The sequence below is a fragment of the Mauremys mutica genome, chromosome 1 (assembly GCF_020497125.1).
Source record: "Mauremys mutica isolate MM-2020 ecotype Southern chromosome 1, ASM2049712v1, whole genome shotgun sequence".
In the NCBI taxonomy this organism is placed as follows: domain Eukaryota; kingdom Metazoa; phylum Chordata; order Testudines; family Geoemydidae; genus Mauremys; species Mauremys mutica.
Window position 1 is genome coordinate 362,306,994 of NC_059072.1, and position 5,052 is coordinate 362,312,045.

Sequence of the window (5,052 nt, forward strand, 5' to 3'; positions counted from 1 at the left end):
ACCATCAATTTTTTGGAGGGGAATGTTTTGTTCCCCAAAATATTGATATTTTGACTCCTTTTGAGACAAACAAATATCAAAATGCCCTGTAGGTCAAAATCAATATTCTGATCAGCTTTAATTTCCTTATTACTACGGTCATGGTCTAATACTATGTTCTACGATAGTGCTGGTGCATTGGTTTTTAGGGGATTTCTCTTGAGTACTGTAGAATGATTGTTGTTGGGCTCTGAGTTTTTCATGTTGTTGACCAATACTGAAGTGACAAAGATACATTCATGATCTCCTCTGTCTTTTCGGGCTTATCTACACTACAGAGACCATGCCGTCAAAGCCCTCTAGTGGAGAAGCAGTGGGGTAGTTCGGCTGGCACAGCTACACCATCTCCCCAAATTACATTAGCTATGCTAACAAAAGTTATTTTCTGTCAGTATAGTTTCATCTAAACCAGAGCTTTGCTAGCGTAGCTGTGTCATCTAGAGGGTGTGATTTTTTTCACACTCCTATCCAATATAGCTACTTTGTAGCATAGACCAAGCCTTAGAGAACTCACCAAATGGCACCTCTGCCCCACCAATACATACCATTAAGTAAAGGTCCACACAAATAAGAACAGACTGACATCAGAGCTATTGTTGCAATATATGCGCTCCCTGAGTAGTTGCTATGACAACAGTGGAAATAATGATAATAATCTTGCATTTACATAAATGCTTTCATCCCAAAATAATTCAGTGTTTTTCAAACTTGGCAAAATATAACAACTATAGACAGAAATCATTTTATCCAATACATTAATGCTGTCACCCATATTGACGAAGAGAGCTCTGAGTTTATTTGAGGACAGATAAAAAGTTTCACCAATATCTGTAGGGGAAATGATTTACTCAGGTTATAGATCAACCTCTAGTTTCAATTTTTAACCCAAGGAAAGGAGTACCAAGCAATGGCTGCAGCAGAGTTTCAGAAATTGATTAAATTATTGGATGCGCACTCTTACATTACTGTATTCAAAATACCCATCGATATGTGAATGAGCACATGGAGGTGATAGAAAAGGCTTCTGAAGCAGAACCAGAGACAGTCAATATGTTCTAGATGGCACAAACTGAACCATTGCCTGTGGCAAATGCCATAGTACAGAGCAAAACAAAGAATAAGCCAGTGCTACTGAAGTGTCTGACGTGATGACTGGATGGACATAAGCACACAAGCAACTATTTCCACCTTTCTTTCCTCAGAGAGAACAATTAAGTATATAGCAGGGTGGCACAATCTAACCATTCTCTGTGGCTTTAAATGGTTTGAGAATTTGTTAGATTCAGTCACTGACTCAAGTTTTCCCCCCAGCATGAGTGTAAAAGCCCTCTGAAATGCTATCTAATGGAGGGATTGACCGCTCTGTATTTATGTCCTAGCGAAATCTCTTCCTTTATCCTCCGGAATATACCTTATAAAAGAGTTTTCATCTGTATACCATTACCCACCAGGCAAGATACTGTGATCCACCTTGTTTTTCTCTGAGATGCATTTTCATATACTTTCTAAAAAGTGCATCAGAGTTATGCTTAAAATGCCACTCCCCATAAATACACGATATTTTGATACCCTTTTTTTCCAGCACCTTATTCAACTGCATGTGCCATCAGATGCCTGTCAAATGTGCCTCATCACAATGCTTACATTCCCCTGATTGTTGTACAGTCTAAGCAGTCAGCCCAGATATGACATGCAGGAAATAACAGCTTGCCACCTACTCAAGGTAGAGTCACCTTGGGGGATGTGCACTACCTTTATTTTTGTGACTCCAAAATGCTGTTCAGTGTACATAAACCTATTATAGTTTTCATTACAACCAGCAAGCTGCTATTTGGTTTCATGTACACACTTGTCTAAAATGGAAATACTGTAGATATAAATCCTAATTTTATTTGTCTTTAGGGTAAAATTACGGCACAAAAAGGGGCTGGTGGACCAAGTGATTTGGAATTATGCTTCTCTAGACATCTTTTAGATATTATAATTGATACTACTTATTTTCCAATAGGGTTTATAAATTTGACCCCATGAGTTCCCCAAGTGCAAAGCATTTAGACACTACTTTTCTGTGTTATTGTAATAATTATTAATTACTGTTGCAGTTCCCCTATTTTGAGGCTTTAAGTGGATTTCATTGGATATGTGTTGGCCCTCTGCACATGGGGGGCAAATTTCACCTTATTAAAAAGGTATGAAAGCTAGTCCTTAATACTTGAAAATCTGGGGACTTAAGGGTAATCTATAGCTTGCATATATAAATATTATAGCAGTGACCAGTTCAGACTGAAGTGTTGACAGGTGAAAATTCATACTTTCCTTGACTAGCTGGTTTGTGATATAATGATTGTTTCTTTCACAAGTTTCTTTTAATACAAAAGTACGTATAAAACTAAATACTGACACTGTTGTTATATTGATTTTTCAGCTATGCTGTAGGACATAAGCAGAATAGGGAAGAAAAATACATGTGTATATAGTAGGACTGCAGAGTTATGAACTGATCGGTCAGCCACACACCTCATTTGAAACCGGAAGTATGCAATCAGACAGCATCAGAGACACAAAAAATACACCCCAAAATACCAAATACAGTACAGTACTGTGTTAAACATGCTTCTTTCATTTAAATTAAGATGGTTAAAAGCAGCATTTTTCTTCTGCATAGTAAAGTTTCAAAGCTGTATTAAGTCAGTGTTCAGTTCTAAACTTATGAAAGAACAACCATGTTTTGTTCAGAGTTACGAACAACCTCCATTCCCGAGGTGTTCGTAACTCTGAGGTTTTACTGTACATATTAAATATGTGGTGGTTTTACATTCTAGGTGTTTACATAAGAAATAAATTACCAAGGGTATTATGCCGTCTTTTGAAAGGTTACAGGTTTCAGAGGGGTAGCCATGTTAGTCTGTATCAGCAAAAACAATGAGGAGTCCTTGTGGTACCTTAGAGACTAACACATTTATTTGTTAATAAATGTGTTAGTCTCTAAGGTGCCACAAGGACTCCTCTTTTTTGAGAGAGAGAGAGGTTAGTGTTCAAACTAAGCAAGCAGAGAAGTTACTAGTTTCTGTTAGGACTCCATCAGGACTCTTTCTAATAAGAAAGATGCTGCATGAGTTCAATCGCAAGGGACATATTGGTCCCCATCTGGTGGTGTATGTACGCATGCATGCATGAAGGGGAGGGCAGGGGGAGAGGGGGCTGATGGTAGGGATTAGGAAGGAAATAGTGCAGTTAAAACTGTAAACAAAAATCCGTTTGTCTCATAATTAACCTCTATGTGGTGGTGTATTTGGGAGATCGAGGGGGTGCTTTATGCAACATCATCCTTTCTGTATCCACTGGAATTACTACCAGGGAAAAACTGATGAAGCTCATGCTGCATCTAACTTCTCCTTCCCTTCATCAAAGCCCCTCAGAGGGGGCTACAATTTAGATGAGGCTAAGCAGCCAATGGCAGTACAATTCCATGTTCCAAAAGGGATGGGGACAAGAAGTTGCCTGGACATTCCCTTGTAGATGTATTGAAGATCCTCAGGGAGCAAAGCAGAGATCTCCTCAGTTCTTGGATTGTATGAATTTAAAGGGCCATTCCCCTCCACATTGCTACAAACCCTCTCAATACCAGTTTCTACACACCATTCAAACTGCAGAGATTTTTTATTATTACGGCTGGCTGAAAGTTTTCAGAATGTTGATGACTTTTTTGTGCTGAAATGATAAACTTTGATGGAAATGGGAGATATTTTTGCCAATATTTGTGACTCTTTAAACCAGCTGTACTTCTTCAGGAAAATCCACAGAACCAGCGGCATATGCCTGATCAAAAAAATAAGGCATCTGATCTTGATATGTTGGGAACACAATCACTTAAAATCACAACATACTGGGCAACACTGAATTTTTAACAGCCATTTTATTTTACTTGAACACAAAGGATAGTATACAAGTATAACATTTCGTAGGTCATTTGGGTAGGGGTTTGTTTTTTGTTTTGCCTTTTACAAAACAAATGAAATAGGAAATAACCACAGGTGCACAATGGAGTCCAAATTACCATGTTTTCTAACTACACACTGCTGTGATGGTTTTAAAATTTGTATTTATCTTTTATTGTGCACTATGGCCCAAGGCTGATGATATCTTAATAAAACATTGCATTAACTATCGACAATATTCAAGGCCCAGCTACTTGTACACACTGCTACCATGATTTCACTGCTCCAGTACCTGTGCTAGCTTGATTAAAAGATAGCTCAGGTATGCCTACTGAAGCTGCAATCATAACCGGTGGCTAGACACAGCCATAGGCATCACAAGAGCATCTGGGACACTGTGTATACCTTCTGGAGTAGCTGTATCAGCCACATCTTCCAGGCTCCGTAGTGTTCATACCAGTGAGTCTACAACAAGTGACCCTATGCCAAGTCACTGTCTGTGGCTGCATTGTAGGTGAAATATTTTCAATAGGCATCATTGGTGTAAAACCTCTAATAGAAAATTTGTAATCTTGTGTTATACGCTAACTTTATCCAGAACCATAGTACAACTCACTCGCTCAAATATCTGGATAAACCTGTCAATTCATCCATTTGTGGCAGGATGGCAAGGAGCCGATGTGACAAGTTTGGTATTCTTTCTTTTAACAAAAAATATAAATTCTTCATATGTGAATAGAGTTCCATTGTGTCTTACAATTTGTTCAGAACTACTGTCTATAGATATAGTCTTAACACCTCCACTGTCTGTGCTGAATTAATTGAGTTCACACAGAATACTTAAATCATTTAGAATGGGAATCTACTGCAAAAAAAAAAAAGTCCCACAAATGGCCCAGCATAAGTTATATGGATTAATTGCCATGTGGCAGCTGCTCAGTCCCAAGGATGCAACAGAGCCCATTTAGGCATGTCTCATATTTGCTGACAACCTTTGCATTATTCTACCATTTCCTGTATTTAAATATCAATTCCTAGCCACCACACAACTCCTGGCAAGGACTTCCATTTTTAC